This window comes from Accipiter gentilis, chromosome 21, assembly GCF_929443795.1.
Source record: "Accipiter gentilis chromosome 21, bAccGen1.1, whole genome shotgun sequence".
NCBI classification, from domain to species: Eukaryota; Metazoa; Chordata; class Aves; order Accipitriformes; family Accipitridae; genus Astur; species Astur gentilis.
In genome coordinates this window covers 5,071,387-5,094,188 of record NC_064900.1, presented here as the reverse complement: position 1 = coordinate 5,094,188, position 22,802 = coordinate 5,071,387, and the positions used below count along the sequence as shown (strand labels likewise).

General features: G+C 46.1%; 1 protein-coding gene across 1 annotated transcript in view; it reads right to left on the bottom strand.

Annotated features, from left to right (window-relative positions):
- The window catches only part of LSAMP (limbic system associated membrane protein), a 1,007,497-nt gene that overhangs the window by 709,448 nt on the left and 275,247 nt on the right, over window positions 1-22,802 (bottom strand). The window lies entirely within an intron of this gene.

The following is a 22,802-nucleotide window of genomic DNA, read 5'->3' as shown; positions in this document are numbered from 1 at the left end:
AGAAAGGGGCCTGCAGCCCCTTCACTGCGACAGCACCACGGCTTGAAATTCCAATCTCCTCCTGCTCCCCTGGGGTAGTTTATGAGCCATTTTGGTTAGTGAACATTGGCTCCTAAAATTAATGAGCGTGTCTGTTTTCAACATACGGTCAATTGCTGATTGTTCTGATCTGGTGAGCTAGGCTGATGAATACATACCACCCACAGATAAAGAAAGAGCTGGGCTTTCCTGCCGCATGTTGAGAAAAGGGAAGAGGAAAAAAGAAACAACAGCAAAAAAAACCCTAAGCCAAATGCCACAGGTACATCGGGGTGACTCTGCACCCAAAAATACACTTAACAGGGACCTGCCTTCTGCTGCAGCTAAGGTTTTACTGAACACTTAAATCTGGTCGGTCTCTTTTTTTCTGTAGCCAACAACAGACCCCAGGTCCTACAGCCCTGGCCTTAACTGAGTGCCAAATCACAGCCATAAAAAGGCATCTCCTCCTCACTCTGCTCACTCGTGGGAATAGGTAACGAGATCACATTCTCTCACACTGGTCAACTTATCCTCTCTTACAGTAAGACCAGCCACAGCTTCTGCACGTACTTCATGCTGTCACTTCAGGCCAACGCATACTCAGGTCCCCAGGGAGGCGGCTCAGCGCAGCTGGAGGCAGACACGCACGCGGCTACTTCCCAAAGTGACCGCATGCACTACCTGCACCATCGTGTTCGACAGCAGGTGCAGCTAGTCAACCCAAAATGTCAAGTAATAAAAGTTCTGATTAAGAATAAAATAAAAGAAAAAGGCTAAACACCCCTTGCCAGTCATAAGACATGCTGCCCGCCAGCAAATTAAAATTTTTATGCCACTGCATGTGCCTACTATCTACAGCCATGTGTTCACCTCATGAAAAATACATGAGGATCTAAGTGGCATTAATAGTGTTTATAAGCCCATCACCTGGACAGATATTCCCTTCATGGTTCTAACAAAATAACACAGAGGCAGACAGAGACCATAACCTTCTTGAGGAGGGAAAGGAAAAGCAGATAGCACGTGAGGGTGGTGGGGCAGGAGACAAACAGGAGAGATGGAAAAGCAGAGAGCAAGAGGGAAAGTTAAAGGGAGGGAAAGGAGAGAGTGTTTGATCGATCGCCAAGTCTGTATTAACTCAGTCACAGGGCTCTGATGATCTCTAAGTGGACTGAGCTCTGCTCTCGTGGTTTATGATACCAGCAGAACCATTTGATTGAATTACGGTTCTCCAATTGATCGCTCCATATCAGTAATCTTTGACTCCTCTACTCACCAGCCAGCTCCTCTGACAAAGGCAAGCTTTGATGGCAAGGAACGCTTTCCTGACATTTTTTATCTGGAGCAAATCAGTATAAAAGTTGAATTGCTTTTGTTGACATTTCACAGGGAGAGCAACACAGCAGGTACCACTGCCAGTCCTTGATAGCAATGAAAGGGCAGCTAAGAAGAGACAAACACACTTTAGTATACAACGTGCAACCCTTTGAACTAGGGAGAGATGAAGGCTACTTCCAGATAAAACATGCCTGCATCCTCACGCCATACATCCGTTCTTTTCAAGCTATCCCGCTCACGTCCACCTTTACTGAGCAAGCATCGGTGCTTCCCAAAGCCGCTTCCCTTTTTGCATTTTACCGAGAGGCAAAGACATGCCAGCCTCACTGTTTGGTAAGGACAGAACAGAACACGTTACTGCAGAGCACACAGAGCCACCACAGGTGTTAGGTGCTGTGCAAAGAGGAACAGTTTCTGCCTGAGGGATTTAATATCCACACACAAATTCAGAGCTAAAAGGTAGACAGAGATGGTAAACTACACAGAAGCAAAAAGAACATTTTCAGCAGTTTGAGACACACTGGTCTGGATGAAATGCCAATCTAAAAAAGGGAATTAAACCTTACACTCAAACAGGAACCAATCTAAACTGTTACTTTAAGTTCAGAGCTAAATATTTAACTTTCTTGCATTTCTGCCTAGCATACTTCTAGCCTCACTTCTGAGCATTCAGGTTTGGGGCTTTGCTCTTGAAAGCACCACAATAGCAGAAAATTTCGGCAGAGATTTGAAAAGAAAAACAGTATCAATTCTGCCCACTTTTATAGGGAACTCTTAACTTCTCTCCTTTCCAGAGGAAAGGATCAAAGCACAAGGAAAAACATTAAGCCAGGTATCAACACTGCACATGCAGAATGAAAAAGAATAGAGACTGCTTCACCTGCAGCAGGGACTTCAAACTGAAGCCAGCAGCTCTGAAGTGACAGAGCAGGGACAGTGGGCAAGATGAGCAGAGTGTACTAGACATCAACTCTTCACCTTATACACCAACTCTTGATGGTTACAGGGCAGTAGAAGCTAGAACAACCTCATTGTTCTGAGTTCATCTAAGCCAGGCTAAACTTAGGCCATTTTCAACTACTTTTGGCCCATTACCTTCCCATTCTTCCAAATCTAATAAACATAATATTTTATCAGGCTGGAACATTGACCTTGCTGTATGTGTCTCCATTTCTAATAGTCAACAAGTGGGTAGACAGAAAGAGGACTTTAAAAAACCCCTGAAGCTTATAATGACAATTCCCCAAACCAGGGTCAAATCTTGAGCAATGACAGGTATCAGAGGGCAGATCAGGCACAGGACACTTCTTTAGACTTGGATCTGTAGCAAAGCATCTGTACCCTGAGGCAAATACATCGCTTCACTAGAAGTCTGCGGCACCTTGAGAAAGAGACACACACCCACAGCTAATATATTTCTAACTTCAGTAACTATCTCCTTTTTGGAACTGCCAAGACAAGTGATGCATCGATTTTCCTACAGCTCACCCTGCATGATTGGTATCAAGGCTGTGTAGGCGTCTGGTGAAGTGTTCACAAATTTCTCTGAAAAAGTAAAGACAAAGAAATCCACAACTGCAATCAAATCCAAGATGCTGAGACCAGTATGAAAACTTCTCTGTAAGGCAGGCGCATTCTACGCAGCCAGAATTGAAACTGAGCCATTACTGAAATCTCATCCCAAGACCTTTGCAGAAAGCACCTACAATATTATCTGCATGTACTTGGAAAGTAACCTTCGTGGAGGCAGCAATGGCAGGGCAAGCAAAATTTGCATTTTAGAACTAGATAGAGAACCAGGCTGCAGAGACATGATGAAAAGGAAAAAAAAATCTATAGCTGGCCATTAAGATCACTGCTGTAGTATGGGACAGGTGTCATTTGGGGGGGGTCATCGATGACTGACATTTTCTGTCAAGGCTTGAGGCTGCAACTGCATCCAATTTGGCTGATCAAGTGCTATCAGCTCCGGCCTTCCACATCACACCTGTATTTTGCTCACTGGATTTAAAAACATACATGACATAGCTCTGAAGACATAGACAAGAGACACAAGTGTCCCACCATGTGCTCACATTGGGCTCCTGCTCCAACAACCGCCCCTTTTTCCCCCCACCTCTCTTCCCCAGGGAAACTTGCCTCTCTTACTTATGGAGCGAGCTGCTCAAGGGGAAAACCACAAATTTAGAAACTGCCACCCATGGGTATTAATTAATGCATCTCCCAGAGGTAGAACTGCACCTTATAGGACATTTGGCAAATGCCATCATCACTGGAGAAAATCCAGGCCCAGGGGGAATTGCTTACAACCACAGCAGAAGTCTGTACGAGCAGAACCCAGGTCCTGTATCTTCTAAATCAGAGCTGTTTCTTCTACCTTATTGGCACAGTCTCCCAACATATTCCTCCTCCCCTCCAATGTTAAGATATAGCAGTTTTATGATGTGTGCAGATGCTGAATTTTTTGCATATAAAGTTTATCATCTAATCACTCACTCATGGAATAAAGTGCCAAGTAACATTTGAGTAATCAGACTGAATGCATAAATATCCTATAGTTACACAGTTGTTACAGCATATCATTTCTTAGTTAGTTTTCTGCTTTTACAGCCCTCATCAGTAGTGACTTCAATCCCCTCCTAAACATTAAATGATCTCGGGTGGGGGAGGAAGAAGGAAACGCTGTTCTTCCCACTAGAGAGGAGAACAGCAGGTAGAGATGAAGGTGATGAGCAACCATTATTTCCCTGGGCCCCTTGGGATGCAAATTCCCCACAACATGCTCATGGCCCCAAAGACACAGACCCCAACCGCTCGTGCTCCCACCACATGGCCTTCTCCCCTTCGCATTTTGGAAGGTAGCCCAGTTTAACAATAGGTCCTAGAGCCAGCACCCACCCCTCTCTGGTGCAATAAGCCTTTGCAGAAACCCCACTTTCAGGCCTTGCTCCCCTGGGACGGGTCACATTTAGGGAATTTAAGAGTCTTACCACTGGTAGGGCAAGGCTGTTGCCTTTGGTGAGGTCTGGTGCCATCTTCAGTGTCTGTGTACAGCAGCTCAGAGTGTTACAGCGCACCCGTAAAATTATTCCCCCTCTCACACAGAATACAACTAGCCTAAGAATGAACAAATAGTAAAGAAGATTTCCCTACCAAACGCGACTATTTTAGTATCTACTTCCCTTTCTAAGCCTGATGAAAACTCAGAATTTGGGCTTGTATAAAAAGGGAACATTTTGAAAGCTTCAAATCAGCATGATTAATTATTTAACACTTGAAAATAGAAGTTAAATGTTTACACCTTTTTGAATCAAGCACTTCACTTCAATTTCTTGAACCAGTTGCCCCTTCCTACCCCCAAAACAGCTGTGCTCCAAGAAGGTACTGTGTTTTTGCAAGAGGGATTTAATAAATCTATTCCCTTTGTTGTTGTCCTCTATATACCAGATTACCGAGCTCCAGTTTGCATCCCCTGATGTCACATGGCTGTTTGACCAGCAATACACCATCATTTCAACCAGAAGAGACACAGCATGCCGTGGAAAACACAAGCCCCAGGAATCCTGTCTGCTTTGTACGGGTGGGGGAAACAGGAACACATTTTCAATGAAAACTTTCTGGTCAACTCAATCAGTAATTCCAAAGGAAGATAAATACCAACATTTGTTGTTTATGGAGGAAAAATTCCTCATGCATGAGAGGAATACTGACAACAGCTCCTTGACCAGGAAACACAAATTGTAACAGAGCAAGACAACAACTTGAACTCCAGAGACATCATTATGGAGGTGGTGCTCATATTGAAGTGAACAGAGATGCTCTGAATACTTTAATGTTTCAGAGAGACTTGGCTCATTTCTGATGGGGCATGAACTCCCAATAATCTGGTGGTTTAGAGATAATTCATAGTCCAGTTGCTTTCTAGTATATTAGTCTCACACATGCATACTCTGAATCAGCATTTTGCCTGGTAAAGACCCTGTTAGCTCATCACGCTTTTTCTGCGCATTCAAAAAACCAATTAAAGGGCAGATGAACGAGAGAATGGGCAAGAGGGATGCAAGAAAATAGGATAGATAAGGACTACGACAGCTGCAGTCACTTTGGACATCTTCAGGCTTCCAATACTGAGAACTAAGCAAATCACAAGGAGCTATGAACCAGGGAGAAGGTGGCTTCATAGTGTCCAACGTTAAAACAGCTGCTAGTAAGCTCTGTCAGATGCAGACAGACCTAGCATATCTAGCAGCACTAGCAAGAGGCTATTAGCACCTGGCACCTACCACTGCAAGCGCTTTCTCATGTGAAACATAAGCAGCACCACCAGCTAATTCCCACTGGGACTAGGTATCACGCTGTCCCCAATAGGGAAAACACACTCTGATAAATTGGCTAAAAACACTGAGATTTGCTGGGTCCGTGGAAAGCACTGAAATATGAGCTGCATGCAAAATTTAAATAGGCCACAGAAATAGGTCCTCATGTCTCAGGCACGGGAGATGCACAAATGACTTCCAGCCCTAACAGCCAGGCAGGGATGCAGGCGCTGCTCTCCTCTTCCCACTGTCCAGCAGGAGCACAGAATCAAGCAAGCATATTATAACTCACAGCAGTTCTGCAAAGCTAGCAGCAAGGGAGAGGGCAGCACACCTGAAGTACTCTTTACTCTCATCAGGCTGTGCTGAAGTGGCCTGGGAGTAGCTGATTGCAGTCACAGGCTCCTGCTGAGCTAGACGGATACTACAGAAGGCAGTTTCCAGCTGGACTGGGGTAAGATATAGTAACTTTGGCCACAACGCATGAAGGCTTAGAAAAAAAGAGATGAATTTCGGGACAGCAGAATGATGGACCGTGTATCTGTGTTCATATCAAGGTTTAGACTACATCCCAGGGCACTATATTTATACACAGATGGGCCTAAGCAGATGTGCCCTCTGAGCAGCTCTTGCATGAATAAGGCACACCAATCAATGGCTTAAGCTCAGGCTTCCCCAAAGCCTTCTATATTATTTAAATTTTAAACCCCCTTCATCTCCCATTCAATCCATATCAGGAGAGAAACAGAGTAAGTCACCATCAATTTTAACTGTTAGCCCTTACTGAAAACTTCCCATTCCTGTAACAACTGAACATCTATCCGCTTAAGCGTCTCAGGGCTCAGACCTCCACTTGCATTTAGCTGGGGGGAACGGCATCACAATTCTAAATTCAGACAAGGCCAAGATCAGCCATGACTTTTTCAGAAGGCCTCTGCAGACCACCTTACTGCTCCCTTGCTGCTGAAGGACCAAAAAAGCCAGTAAGAAAACAGTAACCATCTCCTTATATCAGAGTGGCTTTTAGGAATCAAGAATATTTCAGAAAAGTAGATATAGGTGGAAAAGAAATATACATACTTCTAGCCTATTAAATATTCAGTATAATTTCCATACAGGCTTTCATATGCAGAAATGGCTTTAAAGTTCCTCACAGAAATCCTATTACTGCTTAGTATCTCCAAGGTCTGGCTAGCACAGTACATTTCTTTCATTCATAAAGGACTTGTTGTTGATGCTTTAGAAAGCATCTGCAAAAAGCTGTTCAGGGGTTTTGACATTCCAAGTTACCAGCCTGGCAAAACAAATCGCTGTCTTTCACATAGCCCCATCTTCATTTGACAGGGCCATTGAAGACAGCAGGCAGAGACCTGAGCTAAGATGCCTGGATCCATCATCTCCTTCCTGTTCGTGCTCCCCAAGAAGTTGGAATAAAGCATCATCCCCACGGGGACAGTGCAGTGAAAAGCAACTCCTTTCCTTGACCACGTCACCAGCAGCGTTACACAAGATTGCAAGCTCTTGTCCATCAGACAATGCTTATAAATAGCACAGCGACAGTGCTGTCCCTCCATTTTTAATAACAATTGCAGAAATCTCACTGAATGACTCCAGAAGGATGGGAAGGGAGGGGGATCGTCCCTCTGAAACGCTTCTTTAGACATACCTGGCCGCATTAAGAATAAGCAGCTCAAAAGACATGTAATTTAACATTAAAGGGGGGAAAATATATATATATATACCAACAAAACCCCAAGGGAGTGCTCTGAGCAGCAGAACTAATGAAGCCTCATTTTCTACAGATTTGCATCTCATGATTGATTGACTTCGGTGCGTAAGGAAGAGAAAGCACCAGCTGAAACTTTGCCTGCCCTTGGGGCATTTATAACAACTCACTCCTGTGGATTTTTGCATCTATTAAGGTTTGAGTTCATGCTGTGGAGTCTCCTACACTGGGGAAATCAGAAGGCCCTATGGGAAGCAATTTCACTCAGCTTAGCCCTCACTGCAAAGGAAGGCCATGCAAGTACAGTGGCAGAGACCAAAAGGTGCCATTAATTTGCTGACATCTGGTAATTTAGGAGAGCCCGAGTCTATAGACAACTTCATCTTGCCTGGGCCAGACTGAATTGGAGCCCAGAGAAAATTATAATTTTGTTTTGTCATGGGGCATGGACATAGAAAACTTTATGACCAAACAGGTTAGTCGGGTACCCATAGGCACTATTTACATGGAAGTTTTTGCCTAAGCATTTGATGTCGAAATAGAATTTTACAACTGAGGCACAGCACTGATAATCCCCATATTTTCTTAGCCATGTGTTCGGAGCAGCCTGGGCAGTAGGAGAAGCATCGAGTCCTAAAGTCTCTCAAGCAGCATGTCTTCAAGAAGGGAGACACCTCAAACTAGAGGCCAAATGCTGCAAACGGAGGCCCTACCAAGCTACCGAAAGCTCCCAGAAGGAATCGGCAGCACCGGCTTAAGCAGAGTTACAGCTTCTCCTTCTGACAAGCGCACAAAAGACCTGCCAGCCCTGGTCATCCGTAACCACCGCAAGCACACCACTGCTGGGACCGCACCGAACGCCAGCAGCTCAACGGAATGTCATCGCTTCAGGTCGAGCAACCACCTCCCTGGCACCCGGGAGTCCCACGCGTTCGTTGTGCCTGAAGCAATTTTACAGGAGGCAGCAACAAAGTAATTAAACTCGGAATCCTCTCGAAATACAAGGCTGCGCTTGTCATTGCCGAGTCCCTCCTGCTAACAGGGAGCACCTTGATGACGAGTGACATCACGTGGGCTCAAGGTGATAAGCCAGCCTTTTCCCCAAATTAATATCCTGCTGCACCATCCAGGAGAGAGACCTCTTTCATTCTTGAAGCACTCTGCTTAAACATTAGATAATTAAGTTTCTTACTCTGAATCTTAAGCCAACACTGCAGCGGGACAAGAGATGAGCGATGAGGCTTACATTTTAGACTTCCCCAAACAATCAATGCCACTAAACATTTGCACCCTGTAAATAGATCTGCTAGGCAATCAAAATACTGTATGTAAAGAGGAAGGTTTACGAGTGCTAAGCTTCCACGTCTGTCAAATCCTTCAAAATCCTGGCAGTCCTGCTTCCCAACTAAAGCAATCCTATCTACATAAACCCATTCCTGTCCTATTGTCTCCTTTCAGTATGACTCTCACACCACTTATCAACCCATCAATCCCCCAAATTGGGAGGTTGCTCCATGCCACATCACAAAACCTATGACCATTTGTTTTACTGTAGCAATGAGCTTCATCAACATTAGCGCCCGCTTTCATGCCAAGCTGTACAAACACACAGCAGATACTTCCTGCCCAGATCACGTAACCATATAAATACACATGATAAGGGATGGTGGTATTACATGCCTCCACAGAAGGCGAATGAGAAAAATCCCGTAAACTATCCACAATCACTCAGGTAGTCTGTGGGACAGCTTTAAAATTGCTCTCTTTAGTTCCAGCCCAGTGCCTTGAACATTAATCCTTGCTGAACCTGCCCCTCTCAGCTCACAGAAGAGTACCTCTACTACCAAGAGTATCTGTACAATTACAACAGAGCACCTCTACTACCAAGCCAGCCAGTCAGCAATATCATCCCTCTTTTACACTTTATTCCCCAGCCCCTTTTACGTGCATATGTAGTAAGTTTTCGTGCAAGACTTCCCTACTGCCAAATGTTACACGCAATATGGAGCTACGTAAACCAAATACTGTTCGTACTTAGAAGAGAGATTGATAGACAGGCAGCCCTCAAAAGCTGAACAGGTTAAGTGGAGCCACTACATTCTGAAAGTGAAGGGCGAGACCGGCGTGACTACCACGCTCGGGCAAAAATTTATGTCATAATTCAGAGCTTATATCACAATTACTTACGCAAAAACAAACAGTAAAAGAATACGCGATTCGATATAATGCACGCGAGAGAAGAGGAATGTTAAGTGCTTGATATACACACACATTCTTAAATCATAAATGTGAAATTAAACAAGTAGCTCTGTGAGCCATAGAGCTAATGAAAACCTTTTTCCTACAGCTGTGCGTCTCATGGCTGGGCAGCTTCAATGGCTGAGAAGGTGTGAGTGCCAAGTAAAGCTTCCTCCACAGTAGAGACATTCCCACGGCTTTCGCCTGGATAAACTTTGTGGGGTTTAATAAAGAGCTGGCCTCACGCTACACTTTCCCCCTCAGTCAGATGAAACCAAAGTGCTCTCATCTCCTATACTCAGCTACTTATTTTCAGAAATCGCTTCTCTTAAAGGCCCTGCTGTCTCAAATAGCTGGCAGGACCTAGAGCCACGATGGGAGGGAGAGAATATAAAGGAGCACGCACAAAGACCACAACTGTTTCGGTTTCTCTCCTTCCCGTATTTCAGTAGCAAGGTGACTGCTCTACCGGCGCACGGCTGGTAGTAATGACAAGCACCACTACAGATGACATACTAAACCCTGCTTGCTCCAATTATGCAAGCAGGAGCATACCAATCTGTATTTAAGTACAGCCCTTGCGCTCTCACAGTTCACTAATGGGGAACAGCAGCAGCTGGTCAGTTTATAGCAGTCAGAAAGCGGTACCAGAAGGACCCATGACCGTTAGCTAGGCAGAGAAGAGCAGGATGGGCATGCTTTCTCTTCTTCCCCAATCTGCCAGATTGGACAACTGTGTGATTAACCTTTAGTCCAGCGATCATCAGGTCTTTGAACATCAGAATGAGAGAAAAACCTGTTTCCAGATGTTATTGTAGTAAGCGCAACGTGCGTGTACTGGGATCAGAGCAAGTCACAAAGAATAGTTGCTACATTTCCTTTATCATCTGCTTTGTAAGACATAAAAAGCAAAAATAACAGATTCCATAACCTGAAAAACTTCCATAAAGCGACATGCTTACGTCTCAGAGCATTGCCAGAAAGCCTGCAGCCCAGGTTGCAGGCGAGAGGCTCGCTAGCCAGACCTTCTGCACAGGAGCAGGCGCATAAACTGGCAGATGCAGCCGGCACTGCGCGTTCGGGGTGCTAGTCCCAATCCTGCTGTGAGCACATTAAGCAAGTCGTTTTACCTTTCTGTCTCAGTTTCTTTATCTGTGAAATGGAAATGCCGATACTAAAGTAGAGGAATTCAAATGAAGGAGTACATTCAGGCAGGCTCTAAAACGCAACTGCACTGATTGTCAGAGACCTGAGACAGCCCAAAATAGCTGCAAGAATATTTCACCTACATCCTTATTAGACTCTAGTTATTCCCGGAGGTGAGAGATACTAACAATCCAGTATCTCTGGCAGGTTTAGTCCAACATGTTAGAGGGAACTGAAGTCAGCCAAGGCCAGGCTGCCACCGTCGGTGACCCAAGTCATTCTCCTCACAATTTAACATTCATTTTAAGAATGACTCGGAGTACCTGCCCCAGACAATTTTAGCAGGCATGCTTCTTCAGAAGCTAACTCCTCAAACAGCGAGAAAACTTTCCAATTCACAATCCTATTCTAGTCATAAACTAGTTCATCCCCTTCTTTTCTTGTGCCAACACTGTTCTTCTGCTTAAACAGCCCTTTTCCCTTCCTGCTCTATTTTGGCTCAGTATATTTACAGAAGTCAATTGCATCCCTTCTGTGTCTTGATTTTAGCAGGCCAAACAAACCTAGACTCTGCCGAGTCCCTGTTCGTGCCAAGGGCTCGCTCTGAATCCCGAGAGGCAGGCCTGTAGCAGAACTGACCCTGCCTTTCTGCCATTACAATCCTGGTACTTATTAGGCTTTTTTTTTTTTTTTTCAGGAGGACATGGTGAGTGGGTGCCTCAATTGCCAGAGTAAAACAGCACATGAAACGGGAGGTCACAGAAGTGCGGTGTCCTTTATAGAGTATGCTACCGTGCATTATTATTTCCATTGCAAAAGAGGCAGCCAGGACACAGAACATTTCTCCTTGCATAAAAACACCATGGCAGAGGACTTGGGTGCACAGGAGCTGCAAAACCCCAGCCAGGCCAAGGATCCCACATGAGCTACATCCGATGGAAACAGAGCAAACTCGCCAGTGCTCCAGCCTTTGTGTTCAAACACTGGATGAGAAGCCTAGATTATCTTCATAGCTACCACAGGTCCCTGACATATATACATTTCTTAGGACAGATTACCTTTAGACATTAAAACAAGGGGAGGTCAGGGGGAAAGGAAACAGTAAACACTGAGTTGAGGAACTGTATCATGGAGAAAAGGAGGGGAGACCCGCAAAGCGCACGCCTGCCTTCCGCGTATACCAGCAGGTACTACCACGCTCACAGCAAGGGCCAACTCCAAAGTCCTCAGCTTCAGGTTTGCCCTCTCCCCTGTGGCTACACCAGTCACATCCCACAACATCTGCCACTGCGTTAATGGCAGCAGCCGCAGCACGTAACGAGCCCCTGCACAGCTCTGGGAAGCAGCTGGCAAATTCCCTCACCCACCCACAAGCTCTCCATCTCCATCCATCCATCCTTCCAGCAAGGGCTTGGCCCCAGTCACAGTACCACCACCCCTCCCGATTTTCAGCTCCTCCTTTCCACCCTCTTCAGGTGGGACTCGGGGTGCAGCACCCACTGCCTCTCTGCTCCCAGGAATTCCAGCTTCGCTGCGTCACGTCTCTAACAACTACAGCACACGGGAACCGCAAGACACGAGTACTTTCTTCACAGAGGTCTTGCCACCCCAGCTGACTCTCTCAGGTGGCCTGCTTCACTAGGGTATCAGAAAAGGATGTGTGAGCATCCCAGGCAGGCAATTATAGGATGACTAGTCCATGTTAAAAAAGTTTCTTCCTAATCCTGTCAGATGCTGCTTGCCTTAAGCCCTGAAGCTCTAAGATATATTGATCACCATCTCCTTTTATCCTGCACAACAGAGCTGCATTTATTCTCAAATTCCTTGGCTATCCCTAATCCCGCTCACTTGACAACCTGAGCAATCTCTGGTGGCACCAACTTCTGCTGCCCTAGTTCGGAGGAGTGTGCGTATGTATTTCTCCATTTCAGGCAACTTCTAGCTTGTCAGGAAAAACCAGACAGAACATTTGACCCAACAGCCTCTGCTCCATGCCAGAGTTCATCTGATGCCTGTGTGCAGCAACACCTGCAAGAGGTTTGCTGACCCTCAGAATTACTAGAAAAATCCCATCCAAGTTTCTTGAGGTGTGCCAGATGCTACTGAAGGGAGCGGCAGGGGCAGCAAAAGGGCTGATCTTAACAAGCAGAGACCAGTTTACACTTTTTTCACCTGTGCTAAGACCACTTTTGTTTAGGAAACTCAGAGAAGTGAAGTTATCTAGGAGGACTTCGGCTCATATCTTCCACAAGAGAAGGTTAGTTACCACCAGAATACTCTGCGCACTACCAGCCTGAGCCTCACATTTTCCATCCTCAGCAAGGCACCCAAGCCAATATAACATAATTCTGAGTAAGAAAACCCCACCCAACCCTTTTAACTTCACAACCTAAATACACATGTTCAGCTTTCAATTTCTAACCCTTTTTCCATAAAGCCAAAGTAAGATAATTACCATCTCCCACACACGCATAATTATTCACACAGTACTGTTCTGCACCAGTCACCATTTTTCCTACCTTTGGTACGCTCTTCCACATACAGCAGTATCAGGCTGGAAATGTCCTGTTGGAAGTCTTTCTTCCAACTCCAGGGCTGCAGCTGGGTTCATTGCTTAACCCAGATATTCACACATTCAGACCATTTTGAGGCTCTTGCCTGACCACTTGCATAACACAGGCTATGGGATTTCGCGTAGTGCTTCCTGAAGCAGCCCATAGCTTGTCTGGGCATCTTTTTTAAAAAAAAAAAAAAAGCCAGTCTCAAAGTTTCAAATCCCACCTCAATCTACTGTAACTTTCACAGGATGCAGCAATCAGTATTATTCCAGTCAAGTGCATACTATTGATTTATATAGTAGTATGATAAGATTGTCAATGTTTTCTATTCCAATCTTCATGCATCTTCACACTCTTTAATTTTTTGACAGGGAGAAGAAAGGAAAAAAGCAGAAATCGCTGGTAGGTATCGAGCAGAGGGTTTCAATACAAAGACCTCCGCTCTCTTCCCCATTGCTGATTGCAGTTAATCAAGAACCCAGCAGGGTGAGCAACAAGTCCAAGCTGTTTCCTTCAAGCTGTAACCTCACATGTGCAGCAGCACGTACTGTGGGGCTGGGGTCTTACCGTACCAGAGGGACATCACAGGCAGGGCCCTTCTATCCCACGGATGCCCTCGTGGGGACAGATCCAAGGCTGCTGGTCCCACAGCAGTGGCTGGGGAAAACCCCTCCTTGTTTTGCCAGGTTGAAAACTTGATGGTTTAACCCCAGTCTTCGTGCTCTGCCCCTCAAGCCAGCTCCAGACCTGCAAGAGCACACTGCCGCTCACCTGAGAGCTGCCTTGTTCCCCTCATGGGCTCCCGCGAGGGCTTTCGTCACCACATTTTCCTCACCAGGTAGGAAAGTCCTGCAAAGCACCTTCACCTTCTGCATCATCTGCTGAGGAAGGAAACCATCTTCAGCTACGGCTTGGTGGTTGAACACAGGTTTCACGGGTTGCATCACAGACTTACAGCAGGAACAGGTAAGGAAGAAGAAAAGCCCTCTAAGATGGCAGATCCTGGCTTTTTGTAGCTGTGCTTGGGGCATGCCTCTTCTTGCCCTTCCCCTCCCTTCGTTATCCCCCGAGTGTCTCCACCTGCCACCCCACCCTAAGCACAGGTGGGTCTCTTCAGAGTTACCTAACACCACTGCCCGCAGCTTCCACTGGACTCCTCCTCCTCCAGTCCCCCAGTGGGGGCAATCAGGCCTACAGCTGTGATCTCCCCTCCACAGCTAGAGGAGGTGAAGGGGGCAAAGGTGGAGAGACTTGCTTTGCTTTGACGACCGAGGGACCCAAAGAAGATGAGGGTCTCCTCCAAGATTCCTGTTAAGTGCTTTACCATGTAGGCTGCCTTGCTTTGCCAAGCAGACCTTCGGTCTCCCCGATTGCCCATTTCTGCACCCTTTGCTGTCCCCCTTAGACGGTGCTGCCTTTTTCCTGTCTGTTTAGACCGCCGGAATGGGAATAGGCCGTCTCTCGGCACGGGAGCACGCAGTGGCTAAGATGAAGGAGCCTTGATCTCAGCGTGGCCGTGCCCGGCGCTCAGAGAAGGACACAGCCACAGCATCCTTGGTGGATGTGCTTCAGAGCTGAAGACCCCTGGGCACAATGTAGAGGACAATGCAGCTGAAAGATACGTGCACCTGACTTAAGATGTTCACCTCTTCGGAGTCAGCAGTGAGAAGTACCTCCAGAGAGCAATTCAGAGCACCTTTCTTCGCTGACTGTACAGTGAATTAAGACAGCCTGTCTTTTTAGCACAGGCTAATCTAACTTAGATGCTTTGAATTAGGCAGTGTGAATGCAGCGCCTTCTTTCTTTCTCTCCCTCAGTAATTTCCCAGTGTCGCTTAAACGCTACAGAAATCACACGGAAAGTTGGGTAGGGAGAGTGCATTGGAGTCACTGCCATCTGCCTGAGTATACAGCTGAGGATATTAATAATCATTTCTTCCACTGGAGCTTGAGGGAAAAAAGACCCAAAAAAAAGACAAAAAAGAAAAAAACAAGAAAAAAACCCAAGTGTTTTGTAGCTTCCTGTTTGAATTAATCTCCTCTGACAACTGCTGATTTGGGTTTGTGATTCGATCCTCCATATGTCTAGCTCTATTGGTCAATTAAGTGCAGGGGGCGATTGGGAGAAGCAGTGATGCTCAGAGTGATTATAAGAGGAAGCATCATGCAGTACTTAGGACATGCAAAGCTGGCTGGCTCACTTGGCATTCACACGGCCAAGCTGAGCATGAGGTAGCTGCTGCTGCTGCTGCTGCTTTTCAGGTCAAGGAGATTTCTCCCTGGCTCCTACAGAGACAAGACACAGCTGCCTGGCTGTTGACCATTTGTGAGCGAGGGGCACAGTTGCAGGGAGGGAGCGAGCAAACAAGCAGAAGGAAATGTGGGGCACAGAGGATCAAAAAAAGAAATAAAAGACTACAGAAACATGAATAGCTTCTTCCCTTACCCATTGCTGTGGACAGACAAATACAATGTAAGCCAGAAAGGTTAGGAGTAGGGACCAGCAGAGAAAACGAGAGTCAGCTTAGAATAATCCAGGTTAGTACATATGAGGGAAAATAAATGGAAACCAGGGCATTATAAGAGAGGTAGATTTGGAAATTGGTAATGATCAAATCAGGGCTGTGGGAGATAGTGGACAGCAAGTTAAATTACAGATCTGCAACGCTCTATAGCAGCAGCAGGAAAAAAAAAAGTTAACATAATGCTGTACTTCATCTGCAGAGAAATCATGTCAGAAAGCGAGGAGGTACTGGCCCTCTGTACAGATCTGGCAGGACAGCACCTGGAATACTGCCCTCAATTCTGGGCAACACGCATTTACAAAAGATGTTGATGAGCGCAGGGAATACAGAGAAGAGCAGCAGAAAAAAAAAATGATTAAGGGTCTGAAAGCACTGACATATGAGAAGAGATTAAAATAATTAAATATGTATTGCTTGGCAAGGGGTAAGATTAACCGTCTACAAGTGTGTAAATACCAAGAAGGTAGAGGAATTGTATTAAGGGGTATAAATATAAGTGTAATAGAGCAAAAGTAAATACAGGCTCAATATTAAAAAAAAAAAATCCTTAGCCCTGAGATTTTTTTAAACTCTCCTTGAGAAGGTGAGGCTTATTGCTTGCAGCAGCTGTAGTGGCATGAGGAGAACAGGGTTGCAGTCATGCCTCAGTGGCAAGTCTTCACAGAAATAAACCCGGAGAACAAGGTAACACCTCGGGAGTCCCCAGTGATTAGGAACAGCCCAAACTGGCCCGCAGACAGCTCAGCAGAAGCCAGGGCCGTGGCAGACCTACGGGCCAGCTGCTGTAGCAGAAGGTAGCATGGAAAGGGAATGGAGACCGAGCTTTGTCTTCAAAGAGCACTTGAAACCCACTTTTCCTGGGCGCTAGCTTCTAACCATCTTCTCCTCCCATCGTTACGCCCACTTCTTCCATTTCAGCAGGTAAACCAGGAATGCATGGGGATGCCAGCTGCCCGCTCCTCAAGGGCATCTCCCCATCTTGGCTTGCTCTGCTGTGGGAGCCCAGCGGTCCGGCGCCCCGTCAGAGAGCCATCAGGAGAGGGGGCGTTCTGCGGTGCCGTGAAAAGCGCTGCTGGCACCGCTGCAGCGAGCTTGCCAAAATTGGCCTTGTCACTTTAAATACATTAGACAATAAATCATCCCTCTGAGACATCCCCAAAGGAAAAACAGGGGAAAAAAATAGCACTTAAAAGCCCTTTTCTATTACAAAGCCTCTGGGGAGCTTTTAAACTTGGAGAGTTTTTAAAGTGAATTTTATGCTTTTTTTTCCCCCTTTGCCTGCCTTTATTATCAGTTGCTAACATTAGCCTTGCCTTCCCATGACCAAACTCTCATTCAGGCTCCCTTTTTTTTCCCTTTCCTCCTTTAAGTTTCTCCCCCTCTTCTCTCTCACCCTTACATGTACACACACAAACGCCTGCAACGTCCATATAACAGTCTCTTTCCTATTCAGCATCTCCCCTTAAGCCCAAATTACTCTTTGCCAATATTCCTTTCCTCCATATCGCTCTCCCCTTCCCTGCATTTCCCTTCACTTTTTCCCTTTCCTCTGTACTCCCCTCTCTCATCTGTCATTCTTTGTGGCTGGTTGTACTGGAACAACTTCAAAACTCTTTCCCTGCTCTTAGGAGGACTATGTAAATTTTGCAGCTTGAACCTATTTTGACAAAGCACTCTAGCAGGTTTCTGTCTCTATAGAGCATATTCTTCACCCTTGCCTTAGGAGTCATCAAGCACTACCAACCTAGAAGAGCAGTATTTGGTCCCTCTGTTACAGCTCTCCAGTCCTAGCTTTTCCCATCTGGACAGAGGAATAATGGTTCCTCCATTTTCCAGCACTCAGGAAAAGTCAAGCATGGCTACAAAACCATATCTGCCATGCGACGCTTAAACTATTCGCCTGCCTACTGCTTTTTTTTGGCCTTAAAAACGTTAGCATTAAGACCTTGAGGAATAAGTCCAGTCTGGTTGTACGCCCTTCTACAGCTGTGTGGGAGAAGTGGGTAGCATTTTCCAGTTAAACACAAGGATTTTACATCTTCAGCCATGTATGCGGGTTGTACGTCAGAGCAGAAAGAGGGAATGTAAGGTAAGTGAGGGCAAATTCTAGAAAGTTGCAACTCTGTGAAAACAACCTGATGGTTTTCCATAGGCGCCATGCTGGGAACCAAAATACACATGTCAGCATGCAGCGATCATAAAGAAACTCTTACATCCCGGCTGACCTAGCAGGGTCCTGCACAGATGCTATGAGCTAATTTTGTTGCGTTGCACCTAGGGCTGTTACCCGACCGATTTCCCACCAAGCTGGCCAGTTATACTGTAGTCAGAGGTCAGTGCAAAGCACATTGGCACGGGCAGCGGTAGCTATTCCAACTGACTGCGCTTTGCTTTGTTTTATTTTTGTTCCTACAGGTGCAAGCCCAAGGCGACCTTGTGATCTACATACAGCTCCTCACTGCTGCCACCTGAGTGCCAACGTTGCCAGGGTCAGAAACGCGACTTCTAGAGAAGTCCAGTATAACCCAGTAGAAGATAGCAGGCTCGCTAATGATGAAGTTAACCATCTTTATCACTGGCAACCAACCCAGTAAGGCAGCTCTCTAAACAGCACAATATATGGTATTTTTTATCGCTAGGGATAGCGAGACAGTCGGGGCAGCAGAAGCAAACACACTTGATGGCTCTGTCCTTTGCATAGACTGTGTTGGATTCGCCCTGGATGGGGATGAATTAAAAAAGGAGCAGGAAATCACAACAGTTAGTTGGCACCCCAAGATAAACTGGACAGGCTGAAGTGTGGAGCAGAGGCAAAGAAAAAGGAGACGGAAAGAGAAATAAAACCCATTACTTTGACACCTTGTGGCTTCCTGGTCTCCTCAGTGTCAATACTTGTGCTTAGAAGCTGATGAGCATCCTCCTCATCTCCAGCCCGTGCCTCCCCCTCCTCCCCGATCCCTTCCCAGCCACAGCCCGAGTGACCAAATCTCAGCCCCAGGACAGCCAGGGAAAAGGTGTGGGACACACAAATGTGGAGGACTAAAGGCTGCATGAAAGGAAACGCTACATCCCGGGCGTTTGTCCAGGGAAGCGGGAGGTGGGGACAGAAATGAAAGGTCTATGTTCTCCCTAATCATTTCCGCCACAATAAGGGAGAGAGTGCGACATACACCAGTGGATCGCAGCCATTAGAAAGGAACCGCTGGTGGCTGGCAAATTGTAAATTAGAGAGACAGAGTGAGAAGAAAGAAAATCAAAGGGGGGACGAGGTCGTGTTTTATTTCACTTGTAGCGCTTTTCAAATTCAGCCCTAACCAAACCTGATTAAAGTAAATCCCTTTTTTACGGCCTGTGGAGTCTATAAGATTATGGTGTTAATGGAAGTGTGATTCGATCCGTCAGTAATGGTGCATGTCGGGGCCCAGGCGCCTCAGACAAGTCCATTTTTTAAGACGTATTTATTGTTTTTTTCCCCCCCCCTCTCCTTTCTGTTCTCTGCATTGCGGGGTTTAATTGAACAGTTTAAAGTGATTCTTCTTCAAGGCCCATTAATTGATTTTATTTGTGTATTCTCCAGGGGTCAAGGGGAAAATATATAATAAAACATAAGCTCCAGGTCCGAGTTTGTCACAGTTCCCACCTTTCCACAAACATAAGGCACATTTCATCTGTAGCATTTCAGATTTCTTCTCTTCCCACCCTTATTCTCTGCCACTAGAGCTCTCAGATGTTAGTCTCTGCTTTTCCTTTTCCACTGTTTATCTCTAGAATTTGCCACCGTAACTGGGAGCACAAGGCAGCAATCTCCCTCTCCCCCTTTTCCTGCGCGACAAATGCCACACGGGTTTTAAAATGCCGCTTTGTTTTTAGGGACTCCGAATGACTTCCCCTGCCCCAAGCGGAGCAGCGCGGAGGGCACTGGGTTACACATATTTGTAAACGGGTGGTTCTTGAAGCTCAGGTCGTTCCCTCTACAACTGGGGGCGATTTCATGAGCTTCTCAGAAAACACTCCCCGAGCAGTCTGCCTCTTTCACACCACTAACCCAACGGGGCACGTGAGCCTCTGCGTGACAGCCAAAAGCTGCTGCTTTCTGCCACTGGGTCTGCGAGGGGACACCGTTTCCTTCGCAGCCTCCCCTGATGCTCACCATAAGGTAACCGGCTGTTCCAAAGAAATATATATCGAGCTGGCTTCGTTTACTTCAGATACTGCAATCCCATTTGTTTCCCTCAGCTCCCAGCTCCGCTCCCTAAAGCCGGCCCCAAAGACAATTTTTTTTTCTGATTCACCTTGCTGAAGCCCTTACTCTCCTCTTTCACGCTGTTCTTCTGCAGAAGTACATTTCTTTTAATAGAGTTTTCAAAACACAAGGGGTTTCTTTTTATTATTATTTTTAAATCACAACATGCACCAGGGAAGTATTCATCCTCCCACTCACCTCACTCAGATCCTTTCCACAAACTGTCTCTAAATGAATGCAAGGCAAAAAGACACTTTTCTCTCCATTCTCTGATTGACATGGTCTGGGTGAGAGATCATTGCCACAGCTGGGGCAGTTCTTTGGGGGTGCAGCCTTCCCCATCGCAAGGTTTCACGCAATCCTGAGTTTGTTTTGAAGTTCAGCATCACGTAACATACTGGATGGGACCAAATCCAACATAAACCTCTTACCAGGAGACCTCTTGTCCTGCCTGCTCCTGGCTGCAGATAAAAAAAAAAAAACCTCCATTCTATACTACGGCTGATGGAGAAGTTACGGAGGCAGAATGTAATTACCCAAGAGTGGAAGTTTGCCTTACTCCCTTTACTCTTATGACAAGTACTATAGCATCTTTAAGCAGGCAGAATTTCAGATTTATGTCTGAAATCATAGCAAGGGAGGATTCACTAACATGCAGGGGAAGAGGTTATGGTAAAGGCAAAAAAAGATCTCCCCCTGCTAACTCATCAGCAATCTTCTGCTCTAAGCTAAGCTTTCCGTGGAAGGCTGAAAATATGAATCCTGAGCAAGTTATGGCTACCCTGCGCTCCTAAGCTCTGGCCAGAACAAAACCTACGTACTTGAAGGTGCTCTCAGACCTGTGGCATTGCTCCCCGTTGTCACTGGAGCAGAGTTTCCCCGGCTGACAGCTCATTGATGAGCAGGTACTTGCTCTTTTGGCAAGACATGGGGACGTTACTGTGAGGTGAATATGCCGAAGTTAACCATCTTTATCACTGGCAACCAACCCAGTAAGGCACCTCTCTAAACAGCACAATATATGGTATTTTTTATCACCTGGTTACTTCTAGGAAACACGTACCACTGTGTCATGGTCTTCTGCAGTTATCCTCACCTTCTGGCTCTAGTTTTACAAGTGCATTTGGAACCACCTGCTTGTCCTTTCACAGTTATTCCACTACCTTATTCCTTGCTCTGCTAAGATATGCTCCGCTGAGATATCTCTGATGTCTCTGCTGAGATATGCTCCATAACATCTCTGCCTGGTGATTAGCCTCTTCTACAGCAAACGGGGCCATCTCATTTTCTGAAAGGTTAGCAAGACAGTATCCTTGTAACAGGAACTCCCTACATTTTTAAATATGATGCTTTCTGGGATAAGGGAAAGAAATTCTCTTGAGAAGTCTGACCAGCTGTGATCTAGGCCGACACCATTATCTAGCATTTCTACTGTAACAGCTGAATTTCCAGCTTGCTGTCTGCAGACACCTGTGTCCACCATACAGAGCTCCATACGGTAGCTCTCGACTCTGGACAGTAAACTTCTAAACTTTCCGTTCCAGCCACACTCTGTCACACAATTTAAAATAAAATTTCCCCTGTGCATACACATGCAAATACACAACACCATTCTCCCCACGTTCTCGTGGCAAGGTTGAACAGCCTACAAGTCCGTTATCACCTGAATTCAAAGAATCTATCTCCTCCTCAAGAGCTTTCATCTTGATCCATCTTGGTGTCTCTTAGCAGGGTTTTTACCCTTTGTGTTTCAGCTATAATTTTGTTTCAGCATAACCTTGACCTGCCTATGCTACCGGAGCAGATCTCCTCCGTCTAATTGTTCACCCTCCCCCATATACATATGAAACTCAGTGTCCTCCCTTAGCTAATATAATACAAAGGAATCAATCTGTCAGGCACACATACCCGCGCAGCCTCAGCAAATTAACCTTACAGAGTAATTAGGGCAAGCGCCATGGTGTTGGTATCATGGCCTCATTTTGCTGCTCTAAGCATTAAAAAACTACCACAGCACAGCTACCAGTTAAAATCAATAGCCCGCTATATTAATAAAAATAAAGCTAACCAAGTTCTTTCTTGCTCCAGTGTTGGGCCATAAGGGTGGACGGAGGAGTCTGGACATCCCTGTTGTTACAGCTTTGATGGACACCAGCCTTGAAGAGTGGCTGCTCTTCAGCAGAGGCAAGAGGCTCAAGCAGAGGACAGATTTACTGCACAAAACCATGAGAAGTTGCCAAACAGTTTTTCCAGGCTTATCATGGCCTAGGAGCCGTGGAAGTCAGGCAGTTTCTATTTGCATTGCCTAAGTGGCAGAGCCTGTCACAACACTGCAAAAGCCAGATGCTGCTTTCTGCTCAGAGCTAATTCCACCTGATTTATTTAATAATGTAATGAATATAATCCTTTCTTGCCACCTCCCTCCCCGCGCACTCAGTCAGCAGTGGGAGATGGCAGACGCTGCAGACAAACCTGCACAAGCAGGTGGTGTGGAACGCCTCGGCTCTTCCAGCGACTGAGCAGCTCAGCGATGTGCTCCAGAGAGAGAAGTGGGATGCACGCCGGGGGAACGCAGCCACGCACACCGTTTTCTTGCACCTAAGAGCGGCTTGCAGGTCTGCGGAGGTGGCAAATGCGTGGACGACCAGGAGTGACCACAGGTGAAGGACAGAGCATAGTGCTGTAGGAACCT